Raw genomic sequence first — 24,483 nt, 5'->3', positions numbered from 1 at the left:
TCATTGAAGGGACATGTTACAACTGCAATTTCTAGTTTATATGGAAGCTTAGTTCATTATCTTTCTAAAAACATCCTGGGTGCACATATTTATGCTTAGTTTCATTGAAAAAACCTAATAATTACATAACTTTGATTCGTACCATGGTTTGAACTACACTGTTCATGGTTTGAACTAAATTCGTACCATGGTTTGAACTACTGCAGCAGCTCCTAAATATAATACTAATCACATGCATAAAACGCTGAGGAAATCTGTAGAAAAGCAAATTTGCTTTACTATTCATCTTCTCGCATTGGATTAGTAACTCAAAACGTGTGAAACTCGTCTAAATTATCGATATGAAAATTGCGATTTTTTTCATACTGGAAATGTAAACAAAATGCTCCAGCTAGGCGCATGCAGTGCTCCTAGCGGACAGCAGCAGAACATGACTGCATTTACAAGTTCAAACCATAGTACGAATTTAGTTCAAACCATGATCAGTTTTTACCTTGTATAAATGTTACTATTTTAACTAGTTAAAACTGTTTCCCAATTGTATAATGATGTCAATCGATTATAGATAAAATTAGCGTTCTTTTGATATATTGATCTCACTCCTGTGTCATAAAATGCGTCTTTTACGAGCTTTTTGAAATTATGCCACTGGTGGGGGGATTTAGCGCAAATTCAAGACGTTTTTAAATCGCTCCATTTTATTACTTAAACAATATGTACAAATGTTTAAATAAACTCTATCACTTCCAGTATACCTAAATATGCCATTCATACTGTTTTAGGTGCATTTCCTGTCAATGAGATGGTAATTTCTGCTGATTTCAAAATGGTTCAAACCATGATACGCTTTTCACTAGTTCAAACCATGATTGGATACCCTAATAAAGTTGTTTTTCAAAATGAGATGTTGTAGCTGTATAACTTCTCCAAAATTGTGTGAACAACGCCAGAAGGCGTAAAGTTGGAAAAAAGGCGTAGGCGTAAAGGCGTAAAGAAGGAGAAAAGGATTTTCCTCACGTGAAAAAAAAATCTATTGCCCCAACGGAATCCGGAATATCTCCGGAACCATGTTACATATTCCGGTAATAAAAACTATATGAATTTCTGAATCCATCGATACCATAAGCATCAAAATCGATGGATATTTGACCAAATGAGAGTAGATTGAAGGAAAAAAAATTTACTGAAAAAATAGGTCGGTACAGTAAAGGTTAAAAACTCTGGAACGCAAAGTCCGATCTAATTTTCAATAGGGTCTAATTAGGGCACAATCTGCGTCAAATGCAACTTGTTGCGAGAAAATCGGATAATGCTACACAGAAAGAAAAATCATTATTGAAACTAAAAAAACCGTTGGTTACTAAAAAGTTGCGTTGGTTCTTTTTCGTAGAGAGTTGCTCATGTTCAAAATAAAAGTACGTAAACTTTTGTTATGCTCATGATTAAAAAAATCCGAACCACTCTAAAATTGAAAGTTAGGACATTTAAAACAATTGTTGATCTGTCAAACCAAAATGTAAACACTATGGAAAATAAAGGTAGTTTTCGCTTCTGAAATTAAAAGTTTGGACTATTATTATTAACAATTTTCAATTTATTTATTATTCATTCCAAAACATATTTTTTTTATAAGAAATCGTTGTTTTTGTAAACGCCGATAATTTAAAACGGGGCCAAGATTCATGTAGCTGGGAGTGACGAACAGCGCTCGTAGGTTTCGTAAGAAACTGTAAAGATCTCCAGTCTCGACTTTTTCCGAAAAGATCTTCCGCCGTTATTCGGTACATATCTGAAAAGAAAATCCAATAGGAAGAATATTATTCTCATTTGTTAGCAAAATGTTTCAAAAACTGTATAACTTACCTTCTTGGTATTTTTCTGCGAATACATTGGTCGTCGTCGTTGGGGCTGTCTCGCTGAGCATATTAAAATTTGACCACCAGCCATTCTCGTCAGAACTGGTAGCATCCCTGTCGAAAAAAAATAAAAACTTGCATCAGTTTTCCTTGTTCGCCACAAAGAGTCCGACATAAATACCTCGTAGATGTTTTGAGTTTCTAATTTGTCCTTTATGCAGGCGTTTTCTTAAAGACTCCTCGAAGGCCGCGGCAGATGTCCGATCGCGAAATATTAAATAAAAGAAACTTTGCCTTTTATGTGCGTCTTCAAGGCGCTGACTGTTTTGTTTTTGTCAGAAACAGTATCTCTGGTTAGCGTCGTCATGATCTTGACCTCGATCTTGACAGCCAGCGTCGGTGATTTGAAACTTGCAAAACAATATTTTTGAAAAAGAGAACTTTTAAATGAGAGAATACATTAAGGTGAAACATACTTTTAATTCAAACAAAACACTTTCTTAAGGATCAATTTCACTTTCATTTCAAGAAGAACTGAACGCTTTTCAAAATGAAAGTTCAAAGTATTTATTGAAACAATTTTATTTTTTTCTGTGTAAGTACAAAAAAGTTTGTCTCACATTTTTTGTTAACATACAGACACACACACACATACATACACACATACATGCACAATTGTTTGACGGCTAACTTGATGGGGCGTAGGCCGGTGGTGATAGCGGGGGACTTCAACGCTTGGGCCGTGGAATGGGGAAGCCGATCCACGAATCAACGGGGGCAGATCCTGCTGGAATCACTGGCCATGTTGGATGTGGACTTGGCTAATGTCGGTACCAAAAGTACCTACAGCTGAACGGGGCCGAGTCGATTATCGACGTTACGATCTGGAGCCCTGGCCAAACGAGTAGTTCGAACTGGAGGGTAGATGATGGCTTCACTCACAGCGACCACCTGGCGGTTCGCTACAGTATCGACTATACGACCAGCATTCAGCGGACGGAGGAAGGGACGAGGCTTAGCCCTCGTATGTGGAAGACATCATACTTCGACGACGAGGTGTTTAAGGAAGTGCTCCGCCGCGAACACAATACTCTCGGTCTGGAGCGGCGAGCACCTGGTAACAGTACTCTCGCGTGCATGCGATGCCACCATGCCTAGGAAAGTCCACCCTAGGAATGTGAGGCCACCGGCTTACTGGTGGACTCAAGCGATTGCGAACCTGCGCCGCGCCTGCCTACGGGCAAGGAGGCGGATGCAGTGAGCACGCACAGAAGAGGAGCGTGTGGAACGACGGGTGGCGTTCGTGGCTGCTAGAGCCGCTCTGAAGACTGAGATTAGATCAAGCAAAAAAGCCTGCTTCGAGGGCCTGTGTCAAAGTGCCAACGCGAATCCATAGGGCGACGCCTATAGGGTCGTAATGGCCAAGACACGTGGGGCGATGGCCCCTACAGAGCGGTCTCCAGAGATTCTGGAGAGGATCATCGCGGGGCTCTTCCCACGTCCGACCCAAGTCCCTGGCCTCCCTTTGTGGAGCTGCCAGGGGCCAGGGTGGCCGACGAGGGAAGAGTAACTGTGGCGGAACTTGCAGGGATTGCACAGTCCCTTAGTGTAGGTAAGGCGCCAGGACCGGATGGTATTCCGAACCTGGCCATCAAAGCGGCCATTGCTGAGGCTCCCGAGATGTTCAGATCTGTCATGCAGAGATGCCTGAACTAGGGAGTCTTCCCTGAAGCATGGAAAAGGCAGAGCTTAGTCCTATTGCCAAAGGCGGGAAAACCACCGAGGGATCCGTCGGCATATAGACTAATATGCCTGCTTGATACGGCGGGGAAGGTGCTCGAGAGGATCATCCTCAACAGGTTGTTGATACGCACGGAGGGTGCGGATAGTCTATCGAGTCCCCAGTTTGGCTTCCGAAAGGGTAAGTCGACCGTAGACGCTATCTTGTCGGTTACCAAATCCGCAGAGATAGCTATCCAGCGTAAGAGGAGGGATGTTCGCTATTGTGCAGTAGTGACTCTCGACGTGAGGAATGCTTTCAATAGTGCCAGTTGGGCAGCTACTGCAGATGCGCTCCTGCGTCTTGGAATTCCCGAGTACCTGTACAAGATTCTCGGAAGCTACTTCCGAACTTGGATGAGTTCCAGGAAGTTAGAACTGGCTCACCACAAGACTGAGGTGGTTGTTGTTAACAACCGAAAGTCGGAGCAACAAGCGGTGGTAAGGGCAGGCAACTGCGTGGTCACCTCTGAACGCTCCATCAAACTCTTGGGGGTAATGATAGACGATAAGCTCACCTTTGGTAGCCACGTCAATTACGCCTGCAAGCGTGCCTCCACAGCTATAGTGGCATTGTCCTGGATGATGTTCAATAGCTCTGCGGTTTATGCCAGCCAGCGCAAGCTTCTGGCTAGCATTGCTCTGTCCATACTGAGGTATGGGGGGCCAGCTTGGGGCACGGCCCTGCGTATTTACTGCTACAGAACGAAGTTATAAGGTACGTATAGGCCCATGTGTCTAAGAGTTGCGAGCGCGTACCGTACCGTGTCGCACGACGCACTTTGCGTCATCACCGGTATGATGCCTATTGACATCGTTATCGGTGAAGACATAGAGTGCTTCGAAATGCGCGGTACGAGAGGCATCCGTAGGACTGTCAGGTTGGCCTCGATGGTCAAATGGCAGCGTGCGTGGGACAGTTCCACTAAGGGTAGATGGACACATAGGTTGATACCGGAGATAGGCACGTGAGTCAAAAGGCGCCATGGGGAAATCACTTTTCACCTGACCCAGGTCCTTACAGGCCATGGTTGCTTCAGACAGTATCTACACCGGTTCGGACACTCGGCCTCGCCCGAATACCATTTGGCCGAAAGGGTCATTTGACCGAGTAGGTCATTTGGCCGAAAAGGACATTTTGATAAGAAAATTATTATGAGCTATTTAGTGGAATGTATTCACTTGTTATAAGACGAGTTTGTACTATCCCATTTAATTCCACCACTTGATTGTACCTTGACAGATACGTATTTCGACCTCACCGACTCGAGTTGACTCGAAGACAAGCATATAGGTGGAATTGAATGGGATAGTAAAAACTCGTCCTATGACAAGCGAATAGGACATTTGGGCGAATAGGTCTTTTAAAAAGTTAGAAATTGAGTGTAAAAAGTGAGACGTTTCACTTCTCACTACTTATTTCTCACTTCTCACTGTGAAAAGTGAGTAGTGCGAAGTTAAAAGTGAGGCGTTTCACTAATCACGTCTCACTTCTAATTTTTCACAGTGAGAAGTTTTTACCGTACGATCCGTGCGTGCCTTCCGAAAGGACTAGCGGATGGTTTAAGCGCCATTCCTAATGGAGACCATCCACCTGTTTTAGGGTTGCCCGGCCTAGGACCTTTCAGGGGAAAGGGTTGTGTTTTGACGTAGGACTTACGTCTTTCTTTACTATACTGGATGTCATTTAGATTTTTGGAAATCGAGAGCGTTACGCTGAAAGGGAAGATTTCGAACGATTATAGCGCCTTTATCTTTCGATGGATTTTGAAGATTCAATTGTATATCAATCGACTCGGACTGAGTTGAGGCTGCGGTGGTAGAGGTGGTGGATGAAGAAGAATAAAATTAGCCCAGAAAGATTTGGTCTGCTCATCCATGGAAAGTAATTGGTTTCATAACAACTAACAACCACTTGAAACTGGTAGTGCTCCGCACCTTCTATCGAACACAAGTGTAAAATACCGCCAGAAGTCTCCAATTTTCCTGAAATCAGCAGAAGAAGTCAATGTTTACGTTTGCGACTTTCGCCCTTTTGAAACAGTATTTTGTTAGCATTTCCTCAGTTATTAATTTAAAGTTTGTCTATGCCCGCTATTGCATGCACACTATCCCCAGGGTGTCGAGAAAGTTTCTAACCCGAAAGCATCCTAGACCGGACCGAGAATCAAAATCGCCATTTGGGTCTGTTCACAAATTACGTAACGCAAAAATCCGAGTTTTTGACCCCCTCCCTCCCCCTTGTAAAAAACGTAACATTTTTGGTACAGTTACGCGTTACATGGGGGAGGGAGGCCCCATGTAACGCGTAACTGTGAAAATTTTAAAAGCAATTTTTTTCCTTCTCTGAAGCATTTGGGTTTTGGTATTTTTTGAACACTGTTAGAATAGGGTCAAAAAACAAATAATATCAAGAATGCAGCTAGTAGAAACGAAAATAGAATTTGCAATCATAACCATTTACATAGTTTTGCGGAACTGTGGTGTCGAGAAATACAATATTCGCTTGGTATTTTTACGCATATCAGCATGCTTGATTTCGATAAAGACTAATATACGATAACGATAAGCAGCAATTGCTTCAATCAGTGATTAAAAAAAAGACATTCAAATAAATTTTTATTTGCGTTATGCGTAACATTTGGTAGTACCCACCCCCTCTCCCACCTTTTAGTGTAACAAATTATAACACAAGGTGGACCTCCCCCTCCCCCAGAAGCGTTACGTAATTTGTGAACAGACCCTTTCCGGATTGGAAATCCTACTTTTTTGCTCACAAGGCTACTGGAGACCCCGAACTACACAGTTCGATCGAAAAGTGTAAATATGGGAAGTTTTCTACGTTTTCCAGCAGATTACCCCTCAACTGTTCCAAAACATAGGAGGCAACATTCGTAATCGATTTCACCTCAGGTGTAGGCACTACCGATTCCGATGCTTGCCCCACTCTCCTAACATCCCCATAAGTTACCATTAGTGCTAAATCAGCATAAACAGAAGCACCAAACAAGTCAGCTAGCAAATCGACCTTCGCCCGTTCGCATCTAGGCGATAGAATCTATGTCCACACATGCGAGAACGAGAAATATGAAACGTTCTGGCGGTTTGATTGGGGCTCTAGTCGAACGACACGGCACTAGATGTTAGACTATGTATGGGATTTGACTATCGTAAACTTGTGGTCTTTTCTGTGGATAAAGGAAAGTGGCACGCGAAGAACTCTCCTAAGGTTAATTTAAACGAATTTATTATCGTTCGCTTAAGCCAGCTTATGTTCGCTTGAAATTTGTATCTGCACTGTTGAAGGCATTTTGTGTACTGCAGGGCATCGAAGCTCGGAAAGCTCGTTTATAGAATTAATTAATTGAAACGAAGGCAGACTGTGAATGTGAATTATTGGTGTTTACGGTGCGGGAATCTTGCGGTGATAAATATTTGAGGTTGAGCTACCGCATGAAATATTTAGACGTGTCTTGCACGGGAATAACTTTCATACCTACATTCACATATTCAAGTCATTCGTAACTGCTCCAAAATACCACAACAAAGGATCTAAATTGAAGCTCTTGAGATACGATTATTAACACAAGTTGCCCGGGCAGAAGCCATGAACAGAATATCAAAACATGATATGGACTTGATTGATATAAGAGATAAAAGAACAGGCGACAATATCAAAAATTTGCACCGAGATATCATTTAAATATCAAGATATGCTATGGATAAGAACAAACTAATGGCACATGATATTGATCACTTATTACAAATAGCATAACTTGATCTTCTCATGATATTTTAGTACAAAATATTGATATTATCGTCTGATCTTTTATCTCTTATATCAATCATGTCCATATCTTATTTTGCTATCTTATCAACATTTGATATTAATGAGCTATTTTCGTCTACTCGGGTGGGGACGTATTCCTTAGAGTGTCGTGATGAATAATGCTAAGGACAGACTTGGGGTATAAATATTATAATATGAATCGACAATAAAATCATCACAAGCCTATACCGCTACCATAGACAATAATCATTGTGGAATTCGTGATACGAATACCACCAGTCTGTCCTGTGCATAAGCGAGTATTCATTTATCTCGTCAACGTGATCATAATTTCCTGCCTGGCAACCAACCAGCAGGACATTATATTGCCATTGGTGTAGTCAATGTTCCATAGAAGGGAGAAAATCAAAGAAGAGTATCACAAACCTTTCGGCCAGAGGAAATTTATATATAAATAAAGTGACCATATTTCGACGCTGCATTTTTCAACTTTATTTTCTAAGTTGAATCAATTTAAAAAGTCTCCCACGGTATGCTACATATCGTAAATGTAGACAGAGGTGATAAGTGAGAGATTTTTTCATTCTCTATTGGATTCAATCCCTGACTCTGACAAATGACGCGTTAATGTCAGTTTTACACAACTACTCAAATACGTGTTGAAAATTTATAATGTATGCCCAAATACTTTGACCAAAGTGACGCGCGATACTAATGCTACCGTAGTCGCTACTCCATTATGACCAGATCAGCTCAGAGAATCAACAGATGTTTGCCTTGGACTAGCACTCATCTTCAATTTACAAGTACTGGTGATCTCATTTGTTAGGTCACACTGGCGCCTGCCATGTCAGAATGCAAGTCAATCATGTAAGGAAGGGGAAGGAAATGATGATGCAATCACTCGCCCACTGCAAGCCGAATATTCCTCTGCACTTGCCACGAGTTCAAGCGGAATTTTATTGGAATTTTTGGGTGAGGTTGACGACGGGCAGAGGTTCATCTTGGTTAACGAGTTGCCCAGCTAATGTGATAGGAAATAGCAATTGATGGAATTATTATTGGATATAGGAAACGAGCTTTTCCGATCATTTCCAATTCTAGCAGTTACAACAAGAATAGTGAATTTAAAGGTATAGGATAGAAATTGAAACGGTATGGAAGTTTCCTGTTCTAGCGATTGCTGGAACATGAGAAATATAGAGAAACATACAAAGTAGGAGGAATGGGACGAGCCTGGGATTGAACCCATGAGGTCTTATGATGTCTTCTGAAGTACTTATGCGGCAGAAGCGATAGCCATATGACTACCAAGCTCGTCTATTTTGTAACAGCTATTAGAGCAGCCCAAAAACTGTAATTTTATTTCGCTTTTCCTTAACACTACAAGTACCGAGCCAAGATTTGTAATGTAAAGTACCAAGCTCGCAAAAAACGTAGAACGGCAACTTTGAGCACCCAGATCTTCAACCAAATCTCTTGATTTTTTTACAAAACAATCTGTGGGATGTCAATAATCGGCTACTGAAGGCAGATTACATTTTCAAGTAACGGTCACTGAGAACCAGCCGGATAGTTCCGTTTCACGTTTTTTGCAGTCTGTTTTTGGTCATCCAGCATGTTGCATGCAAGTTGTACCACACTGCTTGTATGCGAAATTTTTTGGAGCAGAAGAAACGTTTGGATGAATTATAATTCAGCCATCATAATCTAAGGATTATTTTGTGATTTCGAACAATATGCGGAAACTAAAATTCCGAAAATTTCAATCCAGGACCCTTCCAAAACAAAACCTACAAAATCTTTATTATTATTTATTTATTCAGACTAAGGCCGAAGTGGCCTGTGCGGTATATAAGAGTCTTCTCCATTCGGCTCGGTCCATGGCTATACGTCGCCAACCACGCAGTCTACGGAGGGTCCGCAAGTCATCTTCCACCTGATCGATCCACCTTGCCCGCTGCGCACCTCGCCTTCTTGTGCCCGTCGGATCGTTGTCGAGAACCATTTTCACCGGGTTACTGTCCGACATTCTGGCTACGTGCCCGGCCCATCGCAGTCGTCCGATTTTCGCGGTGTGAACGATGGATGGTTCTCCCAGCAGCTGATGCAACTCGTGGTTCATTCGCCTCCTCCACGTACCGTCCGCCATACAAAATCTTTAATGATAATTGAAATTGTGGAAAGTAGGTACACAATTAATTCATCATGCTATTCAATTTTGCATTGCTCTTCCTTAGGTCTTCTTTAGCCGTGCAGTGAGATGCGATGATCAGGGTGGCTGGGTTCAATTCCCGGTCCGGTCTTGGAAATTTTCTCGACTTCCCTGGGCATAAAAGTATCATCGTGTTAGCCTCATGATAAACGAATGGATGAACCTATTAGTATGATTTATGCACGGTTCGATTCGTACTATAATGGGCTATGTTTATATGTAGAAAAAATACATGAATTTTTACGGGGATTGTTCAAAAATCAATAATATGCCAAAAGTTGTGGATTAGACTGGCCCAGCTTAGTCTGGGGAGAAAAAAAAATTTCGAATTCCACGGGGCACCCCCTAGGATTATGTCTTTGGGTGAGAAAATAAATCTCTCAAAATTTCAGCTCAATCGCTTGTTGCATAAGTTGGCGCAATTGATTGGAAGTTTGTATGGGGATTTCAGTCGATCCCGGGCAATGCAGGCTCCGATCGGCTAGTAAAGTATAAAAATAAAATGAATAAATAGCTTGCATATAGGCCACATTACCTCACATTTCCCTCGGGCCACAATATTATCCAATAGCTCCTTTCAGGAGGCATCATTTAATGATTTAATGATTTTATGACCAATCTTTGTAATCAATGTCTTCGTAACCCTATGTTTAGTAACATCACGCAAATAAAGCCAAGTGTAATAAGTCATGCCTATTCCTGCACTAGAGTTCTCGATTTCAAACAGCGAACTGCTGTTACGCACATAATTTGTTGATACCACAATTTGCACATAAATAATCAGTCTGGGATAAATTTGAAGGATTCTTGTTGTAGTTCCACCAAAAACACACTGGATTTTCATTAAATTTTTCTTCGAGCGTACATATCTCAAAACTCCCCAAAAAACTGAAAACACGGAGAAAGCCAAATTCCTAGGAGATATGGCTGAAGTAATTACCGCAGGAACTCGTTGATGAATACCTGAAGGAATTCCAGGAAAAATATGTAAATTCCTGCAGCAATTCCAAAAGAAATTCCAGGAGGATTTCCATAAGAAGTTTCTTCAGGAATTCTAGAAGAAGTATTTGAAGAAAGCCCAAGAATAACTCCTATAGCAGTTCCAGGAGGAACTCTCAGAGAAATTTGAAAAAGAACAGCTGGATGATTTTCAGGAAGAAGTTCAGGATGATTTTTCTAAAATTCTAATTGGTGCTCCTCTAGAAATTACTTCTGGAGATCTCATCCAGGAATTCGCCCTGATTAACCAGGAATTCGTTCTGAATTCCCAAAAAAAAAATCTTTCTCAATTTCTCCAGGAATTCATTCTGAATTTATCCAGGAATTAATTCTGAATTGCAACAGGCGTGAGATATTCCTGCAGTAGCTCCATGATATGTTTCTGGAGAGACCAGAGATGAACTTTTGAAGAAACTTCATAAGGAGCTTTACGAGGAATTACTAGATTAAATCCGAGATGAATTGTTGGAGGAACTAAAAAAAAAACTTTAAGAAGAATTCCCGAAAGAGCTCCTGGAAATTAAAGGAGAAATATTTGGAAAAAATTCCAGAAAGGAGTGATTTTGTAGAAGAACTACAGGAGGAAATCCTTAAGTAACTTCAGGAGTAATTTCTGCTCTATGAAGAATTTTTGAAAAAACTCCGGGAAGGATTCCAGTAGGAATCCAAAAAAATATCCTGGATGAACTCCATATAGAGTCCCTGCAGGAATCCCAGGAGGAATTTCTTGGTGAACTCAGGAGGGAATCCTGGAGAAACTCTAGTAAGAAACTCTAATTCTTCTTCAAGAAGAATTTTTGGAGAAATTCCTGTGCAATTTCTTGAAAAAACTCCAACAAGGCATTCTTAAAGTAAATCCTGAAGGAATTCCTTGGGACATTCAGAATAAATTTCTAGGGGAATTCAGAATGATTTACAGGGGGAATTCAAAATGAATTCCTGAGGGAATTCTGACTGAATTCCTGGGGGAGTTCTGAATGAATTCTTGGAGGAATTCAGAACCAATTCTTGTGGGAGGTCAGAATGAATTACTGATGGAATTTAGAATGAATTCCTAGGGGAATTCAGAATGAATTCCTGGTGGAATTCAGAATAAATTCCTGGGCGAATTCAGAAAAAAAAAATCCAGGACGAATTCAGAATGAATTTCTGGACGAATTCAGAATGAATTCCTGGGGGAATTCAGAATGAATTCCTGGTGGAATTCAGAACGAATTCCTGGGGGAATTCAGAATGAATTCCTGGGCGAATTCAGAAAAAAAAATCCTGGACGAATTCAGAATGAATTTCTGGACGAATTCAGAATGAATTCCTGGGGAAATTCTGACTGAACTCCTGAGGGAGTCCTGAATGAATTCTTGGAGGAATTCAGAATCAATTCTAGGGGAAATTCAGAATGAATTCCTGGGGAAATTCAGAATGAATTTAGGAATTCAGAATGAATTCCTGGTGGAATTCAGAATGAATTCCTGGGCGAATTCAGAAAAAAAAATCCTGGACGAATTCAGAATGAATTTCTGGACGAATTCAGAATGAATTCCTGGTGGAATTCAGAACGAATTCATGGGGGAATTCGGAATGAATTCCTGGGGGAATTCAGAATGAATTCCGGGGGAATGAATTCCTGGAGGAATTCAGAATGAATTCATGGAGGAATTCAGAATGAATTTCTGGAGGAATTCAGAATGAATTTCTGGAGGAATTCAGAATGAATTCCTGGAGGAATTCAGAATGAATTCCTGGAGGAACTCAGAATGAATTTCTGGAGAAATTCAGAATGAACTCCTGGAGAAATTCAGAATGAATTCCTGGGGGAATTCAGAATGAATTCCTGGGGGAATTCAGAATGAATTCCTGGGGGAATTCAGAATGAATTCCTGGGGAATTCAGAATGAATTCCTGGGGGAATTCAGAATGAATTCCTGGGGGAATTCAGAATGAATTCCTGGGGGAATTCAGAATGAATTCCTGGGCTAATTCAGAATGAATTCCTGGGGGAATTCAGAATGAATTCCTGGGCTAATTCAGAATGAATTCCTGGGGGAATTCAGAATGAATTCCTGGGCTAATTCAGAAAAAAATCCTAGGCGAATTAAGAATGAATTTCTGGACGAATTCAGAATGAATTCCGGGGGGAATTCAGAATAAATTCCTGGTGGAATTCAGAATGAATTCCTGGGGGAATTCAGACTGAATTCCAGGGGGAATTCAGAGTGAATTCCTGCGGGAATTCAGAAGGATTTCCTGGGGGAATTGAGAATGAATTCCAGGGGGAATTCAAATTGAATTCCAGGAAGAATCCAAAATGAATTCCTGGGGGAACTCAGAAGGATTTCCTGGGGAATTCAGAATGAATTCCTGGGATAATTCAGAATGAATTCCTGAGGAATTCAGAACTTATTCCTGAAAAAATTCGGAATTAATTCCTGGGGGAATTCAGAATGAATTCCGGGGGGAATTCAGAATGAATTTCTGGGGGAATTCAGAATGAATTCCGGGGGGAATTCAGAATGAATTTCTGGAGGAATTCAGAATGAATTCCTAGGCGAATTCAGAATGAACTCCTAGTGGAATTCAGAGTGAATTCCTGGTGGAATTCAGAGTGAATTCCTGGTGGAATTCAGAGTGAATTCCTGGTGGAATTCAGAGTGAATTCCTGGGGGAATTCAGAATGAATTCCTGGGGGAATTCAGAATGAATTCCTGGGGAAATTCAGAATGAATTCCTGGGGGAATTCAGAATGAATTCCTGGGGGAATTCAGAATGAATTCCTGGGGGAATTCAGAATGAATTCCTGGGGGAATTCAGAATGAATTCCTGGGGGAATTCAGAATGAATTCCTGGGGAATTCAGAATGAATTCCTGGGGAATTCAGAACGAATTCCTGGGGAATTCAGAATGAATTCCTGGGGAAATTCAGAATGAATTCCTGGGGAAATTCAGAATGATTTCCAGGGGAATTCAGAATGAATTCCTGGGGGAATTCAGAATGAATTCCTGGGGGAATTCAGAATGAATTCCTGGGGAATTCAGAATGAATTCCTGGGGGAATTCAGAATGAATTCCTGGGGGAATTCAGAATGAATTCCTGGGGGAATTCAGAATGAATTCCTGGAGGAATTCAGAATGAATTCCTGGGCTAATTCAGAAAAAAATCCTGGACGAATTCAGAATGAATTCCTGGTGGTATTCAGAATGAATTCCTGGGGGAATTCGGAATGAATTCCTGGGGGAATTCAGAATTAACTCCTGGGAGAATTCAGAATGAATTTCTGGGGGAATTCAGAATGGATTTCGGGAGGAATACAGAATGAATTCCTGGAGGAATTCAGATTGAATTCCTGGAGGAATTCAGAATGAATCCCTGGAGGAATTCAGAATGAATTCCTGGAGGAATTCAGAATGAATTCCTGGAGGAATTCAGAATGAATTTCTGGAGGAATTCAGAATGAATTCCTGGAGGAATTCAGAATGAATTCCTGGAGGAATTCGGAATGAATTCCTGGAGGGATTCAGAATAAATTCCTGGAGGGATTCAGAATGAATTCCTGGAGGGATTCAGAATGAATTCCTGGAGGAATTCAGAATGAATTCCTGGGGGAATTCAGAATGAATTCCTGGAGGAATTCAGAATGAATTCCTGGAGGAATTCAGAATGAATTCCTGGAGGAATTCAGAATGAATTCCTGGAGGAATTCAGAATGAATTCCTGGAGGAATTCAGAATGAATTCCTGGAGGGATTCAGAATAAATTCCTGGAGGGATTCAGAATGAATTCCTGGAGGGATTCAGAATGAATTCCTAGAGGAATTCAGAATGAATTCCTGGAGAAATTCAGAATGAATTCCCGGAGGAATTCAGAATGAATTCCTGGAGGAATTCAGAATGAATTCCTGGAGGAATTCAGAATGAATTCCTGGGGAAATTCAGAATGAATTCCTGGGGGGAATTCAAAATAAATTTTTGGGAGAAATCAGAATGAATTCCTGGGGGAATTCAGAATGAATTCCTGGGGGAATTCAGAATGAATTCCTGGAGGAATTTAGAATGAATTCCTGGGGGAATTCAGAATGAATTCCTGGGGGAATTCAGAATGAATTCCTGGGGGAATTCAGAATGAATTCCTGGGGGAATTCAGAATGAATTCCTGGGGGAATTCAGAATGAATTCCTGGGGGAATTCAGAATGAATTCCTGGGGGAATTCAGAATGAATTCCAGGGGGAATTCAGAATGAATTCCAGGGGGAATTCAGAATGAATTCCAGGGGGAATTCAGAATGAATTCCAGGGGGAATTCAGAATGAATTCCGGGGGAATTCAGAATGAATTCCGGGGGAATTCAGAATGAATTCCGGGGGAATTCAGAATGAATTCCGGGGGAATTCAGAATGAATTCCGGGGGAATTCAGAATGAATTCCGGGGGAATTCAGAATGAATTCAGGGGGAATTCAGAATGAATTCCGGGGGAATTCAGAATGAATTCCGGGGGAATTCAGAATGAATTCCGGGGGAATTCAGAATGAATTCCGGGGGAATTCAGAATGAATTCCTGGGGGAATTCAGAATGAATTCCTGGGGGAATTCAGAATGAATTCCTGGGGGAATTCAGAATGAATTCCTGGAGGGATTCAGAATGAATTCCTGGGCTAATTCAGAAAAAAATCCTGGACGAATCCAGAATGAATTCCTGGTGGTATTCAGAATGAATTCCTGGGGGAATTCGGAATGAATTCCTGGGGGAATTCAGAATTAACTCCTGGGAGAATTCAGAATGAATTTCTGGGGGAATTCAGAATGGATTTCGGGAGGAATACAGAATGAATTCCTGGAGGAATTCAGATTGAATTCCTGGAGGAATTCAGAATGAATCCCTGGAGGAATTCAGAATGAATTCCTGGAGGAATTCAGAATGAATTCCTGGAGGAATTCAGAATGAATTCCTGGAGGAATTCAGAATGAATTTCTGGAGGAATTCAGAATGAATTCCTGGAGGAATTCAGAATGAATTCCTGGAGGGATTCAGAATGAATTCCTGGAGGGATTCAGAATGAATTCCTGGAGGGATTCAGAATGAATTCCTGGAGGGATTCAGAATGAATTCCTGGAGGGATTCAGAATGAATTCCTGGAGGAATTCAGAATGAATTCCTGGAGAAATTCAGAATGAATTCCTGGAGGAATTCAGAATGAATTCCTGGGGGAATTCAGAATGAATTCCTGGGGGAATTCAGAATGAATTCCTGGGGGAATTCAGAATGAATTCCTGGAGGAATTCAGAATGAATTCCTGGGGGAATTCAGAATGAATTCCTGGGGGAATTCAGAATGAATTCCTGGGGGAATTCAGAATGAATTCCTGGGGGAATTCAGAATGAATTCTCTGGGGGAATTCAGAATGAATTCTTTGGGATATTCAGAATAAATTCTTGGGGGAATCTAGAATTAATTCCTGAGAAATTCATAATGAATTTCGGGGGTAATTTAGAATGAATTCCTGGGGGAATTCAGAATGAATTTCTGGAGGAATTCAGAATGAATTCCTGGGGGAATTCGGAATGAATTCCTTGGGAATTCGGAATGAATTCCTGGGGGAATTCGGAATGAATTCCTGGGGCAATTCAGAATGAATTCCAGGGGGAATTCAGAATGAATTCCAGGGGGAATTCAGAATGAATTCCAGGGGGAATTCAGAATGAATTCCAGGGGGAAGTCAGAATGAATTCCTGGGGGAATTCAGAATGAATTTCCGGGGGAATTGAGAATGAATTCCTTCAGGAATTTGGGAATTTAGGAATTTGTGAGTTTAGGAGTTAAGGAATTTGGGAAATCAGGAATCTTTGTTGAATATCTTCTAGAGTTCTTCCAGAAACCCATCGTGGAGAAACTCCTAAATTCCATTCAGAAGAATCCCTTAGAAATTACTCCTGCAGTTCTTACATGAATTCTTTCTGAAGTTCAACCAGGAATTCCTCCTTGATTTCCTGAAAGAGCTATACAGAAAAATCTTAGAGTTTCTTCATAAATAGCAAGCCCATAGCAATTTCTCCTGCAGTTTCTGCACAAGTTCTTCCACAAAGGTGTCATGAAATTCTTCTTGGAGCTCCTCTAGGATTCCTTCCTGGAGTTTCTTCAAAAATTCTTCTTGGAGCTCCTCCAGAAATAACTCTTGCAGATCCTCCTGTAGTTCTTCCACATATTTCTCCTTTGATTTTTCAGGAGCTTTTCCAAAGTTTCCTTGTGAAGTTCTTTCTAGTTTTTTTCTTGGAGTTCCTTCAGGAATTCTACCTGGGGTTCGTCCAGAAATTCTTATTCCATGAATTCTTGGAAAAGCTCACGTCGGTTACAACTTTTAGTGACAAATGTGAGAAAAAATACATTCAGATATTTTATATTTGGAAAATTCAGGTTGGCTTTCGAGAGAGAAGAAGCTTCAGGATGATTTTCTGAAAAAAACCCTCAAAAATATCTAGGTGGAGTTATCCTAGAAACTCCAGGAGGAATTTCTGGTGGAATTCGAGAAGAAATCCTTGGAAGAATTCCATGACACCTTCGTGGAAGAACTTTAGAGTGGAATTGTGCAGAAACTGCAGGAGAAATTGCTATGGGCTCCTCAGGGGAAATTTCTGGCAGAACTTCAGGAGATATTCGTAGAAGAACTGCAGAAGAAATTTATGAAGAAACTCTCTAAGATCTTTTTGTATAGCTCCTTTTTTTATATTCCACCAAATATTTGGTGGAATTAAATGGAGGTTACTTAACTCGTCTTAGACGGTTGAACTTTTGTTTATCGATTATCCCTCATACTAAATAAATCAATATAAATACCTAAAAAAAATCCTGAATTTTAAATTCCAAAATTTCATATATCGTCATTACTTTACTAGCTCAGATTGCAATTTTCAGTCTGGCCAGCACACTTGCGCCGCAATCCAACTTCTTTTCCTCCAGTGATCATAGTCTTATCAACGGCCCTCAATCATCCAAATTATAATCACGTTTTCTCGGTATAAGATAATTTATTAATTTTTCTAGTTCATTTTTCACAAACTGGATTTTTAGAAACACAGATAAAGCTAACTATTGATGAAACATAATGTTCATTTTCATTTGGCATAACATGTTTGATGGTTTCAATTCGAACGGCTTCCATACAAGCATATTGCGACTTGTAAGTGTTGCAAAAAACGTGGAACGGAATATTCCGGCTGATTCTCAGCGGCCAATGCACGGATTTACAATCTGTAGTCACTAACGAAATCCTGATATCCTACAGATTGTAACTGGAAAGAATCATTTCAATTGGACTAAAAACACCTGCGATCAGGTATCTGGCAACCCCAATCCTACCCACTACGTTTGACAATAGTCAACATCTTTGAGTTTCCCATTGTTCTATTGAAATTGGGTTTCCACAATAGAGGTAATAAACTATAGAGGACGATTGTCGCTGCGGTTCCCTTTGTTAACGTCCCCAAACATGTTGGGTACCTATCTGTCAAATCGTTCCGATTTTTCCTTTGTTGACATTTAGTGCCCTATCCTCGCCAGCAAAAGATGTTTCGCCAGTGACGACAGCGACAAGCGTCCTCTATAGTTTATTACCTCTATTTTTCCCACTGACAGTTCTATTTTGCAAACAAACCACACTTCCGAAGTGATTTTTTCGAAATAGACGTAATTATTTTTCATCATTTTTCAAGAACTTGTGCGAAAGTATGAATGCGAGGTACTATTTCAACAAGAATATTGATGCTTTTAATAAATTTTCATATTTCAATCGGCACCAAGCGCTTTACTTCGCGAAAAATCACGATATTCAAAATATATTTTCAATGGCAGGTTTCAACGATTATGATTACGTCTTCGTATTAAATTAATCGATGATTTTGATGCTGGTATCAGAAACATGGCCGCTTCGCAGACCCCTGCCTGCGATATATCGGGGCAAAGTTGCCGTCCCACGCTTTTTGCAGAAGTTGGTACTTGCAGTGTTAATTAATAGGTAACAATTTACTATACGCGGTACTCACTCAAAATAGTTTCCTCGCTCCTAACGATATCACTCTTGTCCTGGTTACTCCGTGTTTTTCCTTCGCTCTCTATTACTCGCTAGTTAATTTTACTTTATTTTAATAACATCGAGTTACTCATAAAATTTCTTTTTGTTTCTTCCAACTACTTACAATGAATCACTGTACAAAGTAACACAAAGTTACGCTTATGCTTCCTCCGATTTCCGTGTGGTACAAACTGGGTAAGTATTAACGATTGCACCATGACGTCATCGGACACCATATGAGGGCAATGTTAACATTTTTTTTACCCATGTTTAAATGGGGGTGACTTCTCATGAGGGCAATGTTTACATTTTTTTTTATATGGAGATTTTGACTCGTGCAATGGTCAATTTGTCAATTATTTTTATTTCCTAATACTAATTCATTTTATTGCTTTACTTACAGCTTTAGATTACTTTACTGCTCGCTAACACGGTTTTAATTAGTTTAGTTCGGAAATAAACTCAACGATAATCGGTTTTAGCCGTCAAATGGACATCACAAAAAAAGAAACTCAACAATACTAATGATTTGTTCTTGTTTGTTTTTCCTTTCTTCGGTATAGCGTTTGTGTAAGTAGTAGTGATTCGTACCTGTTCAAATTGTTTGACTGGGTTCGGTTATTTTCCCGACACCTTTATGTTGTTATACCGATACTATCGGTTTGCTGTGTGAGCAGTTCTATTTCTTCGCTTATCAACGAAATAAATAAAGCTATTGATATTAAAATAAGTAGAGTACCGTTAAGACCATCCAATTAAAAAAATGCTCAAGTACTGGTAATATGAAACAGAATGCTAATCCTTTTTGTAAGACGACTTGATTCCATTGTTTGATTTTAACAGAAAGGAGTACTATACTGATGTTTAAGACATGGAAAATACAAAAATTTTATTACCAGCACTGAGTTGGTTCTCTGTGCAATTTCGATTATGATGTAAGAGTAGAAAGAGAAAATAGTGCGGTAGTCATATGCTCATACCACTTCATACTTATGATCTAGCTGAAACAATCAACTTTGTTACAAAACGATACAAGTTGATCAAAAAGAACAGTAATCTCAATTTTAGGATCGAGCCACGCACTGCAAAAAATCAACGTACCCAAGACAATCAAAATTAAACCCAAATTTGTTGAACAAAAAACCACGGCTTCAATTTTGTCAAAAAACGAGTTATGGACTATGGATTACTCAGGGATTACTTTAAGTCTGGATACACCGATGCACCATCATCTCTGTCGTCGTCCGTAGCGACCGATTTATGGGCCTCCCCGATGACTACCGTCGCACACTGTTGATAATGATGAAGATGACAGATTCGATCCACTCGCTCCCGGGAAACATGCAGCCATCACCATCGTCATCCTTTGCTCGGAACCTGATGGATTCTCAGTGCATACACACACATCCAAACAGGTATGATGGAGAGGATGAAGGATTTTACGACCGACAATTTCCATGTCTCCTGTTATTCCAACCCACCGAAGCGAAACATCATGGGAGTCACATTCCTCCGGAGTCACTGCGTGCTTTTTCTTATCAACCGGTGTCATTTTTCACACGAGCACTCCGATGGCAGATTAGACTTTGTTCAGCACCGTGTCGTCAAAATGAGCACCAGTTTCGGCAAGTTTTAGGACGGGTACACACTTCCTCCGCGGTAGTGAGGCAATGCTGCACACGTACGTCGTGCAAGAACTTTAATCTCTTCCAATTTCGTGCCATTATTCCTTGCGAGCTCAACTCACAACTCTTTATGGAAAGCTTATTCCACCAGGAAGAATTTCAACAACCCCACAACCGAGAGAGAGAGCCGACAGGTGCGGTCCCGACTTATACCTGCTTCCATTGGAACGAGTTCGCACTCGAGTGGATTTTCCGACTGGCAAAAACTTGTGCATAGTTGAGCGGCTTTAGCAGGCTGGTTCCGTCTGTATGTATGTCGAAGAGGAAATGGAATGCTTGAAATCCCGTTTTTGAAGTGAAAGCTCTTAAGCTTCCAGCTTGAGTGTGCAGGAGGGATTAAGTCGTCCGTTATGTGTATAGTTGGTTCGAAAGGTACGAACGGAAGGGGTTGATTGTACCGGTGAGTGCAGAATCAGGCTCTTTAACAGGACTAAAATTTCAGACTGATGAAGGGTGTATGTCTGTTGATTCTAGATGGAATGGACATGATTGCTGGAGAAAACTCATTCAATGCACTACGTATTAATCTGACAAGGATATCAAATATGGGACAGTGATTCGAGTGAATTCATTTTTTTCTGGTAATCCATGCCTTCGGAAATCATGAATAAATTCAAATGCTGCAGGAAATAGTGGCGTTCTAATAGCAAAACCCGAAGCCTACGACTTTGTTTTCTAGTTTTCTCATGCAGATTGTGTACGAAGTTGTCTTCGCCATAATCAGGACGGAATAACCATAGACCCGGAGGGACCCCATACAGTTCCATGGTTGCATAGTTGCATTGGACGCCCAGAGGGGTATCCAACAGAGGCGAATAGCGTGGGTTGATAATCAAATATGTCGTGCGAGGAATCGTGACGAGAACAAATCTGCTAAGAAAATAGAATATGGAGCACCCCAAGATGAGCTTAGAAGAATAGTTGGAACAGGCAGACCAGCAATATCCTGTTAAAATTCGGAACAATTTCCCGCGAAATCAGGAAGAATTTTCAGTAAGAGTTTGAAAGAAATACCGAGGAAATTCGGAAGGATTTGCCCTGGGAATTAAAAAAAGTTTCCTGTAGAAGTTCGGAGGAGTTCTGATTCTCGTAATTATCCTCGCGTTTGAATGTTTAAGGTGAAGGTGGGTTGAGTACTGCAGGGCTGCAAAATGGTGGGTTGACATCAAGGAATGAGCGCCCAACAGAGCTCTGGTCCCCACAAGTCCCTACCTCACGCTTCCACGAGTCGTCCGATGACAAAAGACCGCCAGCTAAGGGTTGTGTACTTAGCTGGTAGTGCAGCCTGGGCACTGTTGTCCTTCTGACATCAGCTAGAGTGAGAAGGTACGCCTCGAGCGTCTGTTCACCAGGAGGTGCGGCTCAAACAGCGTCTGCCTGGTACCCAGCGGCTGATTAACGAAATGCTGTATCGCGTCAGCTATACCTAAGGTGGCAGTCCCATCATCGCGATGTAGGTAACGCGACCCCGGTAAGGTAGCTTACTGAAGCCTCTCAAATACCACGAAAAATGAAGATATGTGAAAGAAAAAAAAACGTTATTTTTGGCAACCGACCCAGCAACGAAATAAGGACTATGATTTGAAACTCGGTACCTGGAATGTCAGGACCCTAAATGAACCTGGACCCCACGACCAATACTGCATTCAAGTATAACATCTATCACAGCGGCGGTGAAAAGCAGAGCATGGAGTTGGTTTCGTAGTGATGGCCAAGCAGATGAAGCGAGTGATGCGGTGGAAACCCATTAGCGAACGAATCTGTGTGTTGAGGATACGGGACAAATTCTTCAATTACAGCCTAATCAACGTTTACGCACCGACAAACGATAAATCCGACGACGTGAAGGACACGTTTTATGAATGTCTTGATAAAGCCTATGGAGAGTGCCCAAAGCAGGACGTGAAAATTGTTATCGGAGACGCTAACGCTCAGGTCGGTAGAGAGGACTTTTTCCGTCCCATAATCGGTAGGGAGAGCCTTCACTCCGCCACCAATGACAACGGCCTACGGCTAGTAAATTTTGCTGCTGCCAGAGGGATGGCCATCAGTAGCACCTACTTTGCACGAAAGAACATCCGAAAGCACACCTGGAGACACCCAAATGGTGAAACTTGCAACCAGATAGACCATGTTCTGGTGGATGGGCGCCATTTCTCGGATGTTATCGATGTGCGGACATTCAGAGGTCCGAACATTGACTCTGATCACTATCTCGTTGTCAGTAAAATTCGATCACGGTTGTCAACTGTATCGAACGAATGATCACAGCGAACGATGCGTTACAATATCCAGCGATTGTCGGCGGAAGGAGTATCGGCTGAGTACCGCCAGAAGCTCGACGAACGGATAAGTGCAATCAACGTTAGCGACAACATCAACGATCTATGGGAGTCGATCCATGGAGCGGTGAGCACAACAGCACGAGAAGTGGTAGGCACTGCACAGAGGCGACCCAGGACGGGTTGGTTCGATGTGGAGTGCCAGAGAGTGACAGACGAGAAGAACGTTGCCAGAAGCCGGATGTTGGTGTCAGGTACCCGATCGAATAGAGATCGGTACAAGGAAGCAAGAGCAGCCGAAAAACGAACCCACCGCAGGAAGAAAAAGAGTACGAAGAACAAGTGATTAGTGAGGCGCAGGAAAAAATGGAGCAGAACGATATGCGGAGGTTTTATGAGTCTGTCAATGGCGTGCGGAGAAAGACAGCGCCATCTCCCGTCATGTGCAACGACCAACAAGGGAATTTGCTGACAGATAAAACTGAAGTGGCTGCCAGGTGGAAGAGACTTTGTTGAATGGAGGAAGTGACGGTGCATCGGTGAACAGAATAAATATTAGCGACGATGGACAAGCTGTGGAGTCACCTACATTAGATGAGGTTTAAAAAGCTGTCAAAGAGCTGAAAAACAATAAGGCTGCGGGGAAGGACCAGCTCCCGGCTGAACTTCTCAAACATGGCAGTGAGCAGCTTTATGAAGTTCTGCACCATATTATGTCGAAAATATGGGAAGACGAGGAAATGCCTGCTAGCTGGTTGGACGGCCTCATTTGCCCTCTCTTTAAGAAAGGGCACAGACTGGGGTGCGCCAATTACCGAGGAATAACCCTCCTTAATTCGGCGTACAAAATTATGTCCCGTATTCTGTTCAACAGATTGAGACCGCTTGAAGAGTCCTTCGTCGGCGAATACCAAGCAGGTTTTCGTGAGGGCCGATCAACGACGGATCAAATGTTTACCCTGAGACAAATCATTGATAAATTCCGGGAGTACAACTTGCAGACACATCATCTGTTTATTGATTTCAAGGCGGCGTACGATTCAGCGAAACGGAATGAATTATGGCAAATTATGCTTGAACATGGTTTTCCGGCGAAACTGATACGGCTGATTCGTATAACGTTGGACGGATCGAAATCAAGTGTAAGGGTTGCGGATGAAATATCGACGTCATTTGTTACCCTAGATGGATTAAAGCAGGGTGATGCACTCTCGAACCTACTGTTCAATATAGCGCTCGAGGGAGCGATTAGGAGAGCTGGTGTGCAAAGAAGCGGTACCATTATCACAAAATCGCATATGCTCCTGGGATTTGCGGACGATATCGATATTATCGGAATTGATCGCCGTGCCGTGGAAGAGGCTTTTGCGCCTTTTAAGAGGGAGACAGCGAGGATTGGACTCACGATCAATACCAGCAAAACGAAGTACATGGTCGCTGGCAATCAACGTGGGTTCATTAGTGGTGGTGGTAGCGAAATAGTGCTGGATGGTGATAAATTTGAAGTGGTAGAAGAATTTGTGTATCTTGGAACATTAGTTACGTGCGATAATGATGTTACCCGCGAGGTGAAAAGGCGTATTGCAGCTGCAAATAGGGCTTATTACGGACTTCGTAACCAGCTTTAGTCCCGTAGTCTGCAAACGAAATCAAAACTCGCGCTGTATACTACTCTGATTCTTCCGGTGGCTTTATACGGCCATGAAACATGGACGCTAAAGGAGGCTGATCGGAGAGCTCTCGGAGTGTTTGAGCGTAAGGTGCTGCGGACAATACTCGGCGGTAAACAGGAAAACGGTATCTGGCGGCGTCGCATGAA

The 24,483-nt window shown here is 41.6% G+C and overlaps 1 long non-coding RNA gene across 2 annotated transcripts; it reads right to left on the bottom strand.

The window, feature by feature from the left end:
- Positions 1 to 1,616: 1,616 nt before the first annotated feature.
- Positions 1,617 to 19,229, bottom strand: LOC134210964 (uncharacterized). 2 transcript variants are annotated; one of them, XR_009978894.1, is made up of 6 exons: positions 19,099 to 19,229; positions 18,822 to 18,888; positions 18,669 to 18,747; positions 2,038 to 2,266; positions 1,864 to 1,970; positions 1,617 to 1,789 (listed from the first exon to the last, which is right to left on the bottom strand). It is a non-coding gene; the product is annotated as an uncharacterized LOC134210964 (long non-coding RNA). The 2 variants fall into 2 exon arrangements; XR_009978895.1 differs by lacking the exons at positions 18,669 to 18,747; positions 18,822 to 18,888 and having other exon boundaries at positions 19,099 to 19,214.
- Positions 19,230 to 24,483: the final 5,254 nt, after the last annotated feature.

Source organism: Armigeres subalbatus, chromosome 1 (assembly GCF_024139115.2).
Source record: "Armigeres subalbatus isolate Guangzhou_Male chromosome 1, GZ_Asu_2, whole genome shotgun sequence".
In the NCBI taxonomy this organism is placed as follows: Eukaryota; Metazoa; Arthropoda; class Insecta; order Diptera; family Culicidae; genus Armigeres; species Armigeres subalbatus.
The sequence above is the reverse complement of the archived record's forward strand: the minus strand, read 5'-3'. Positions and strand labels throughout refer to the sequence as shown.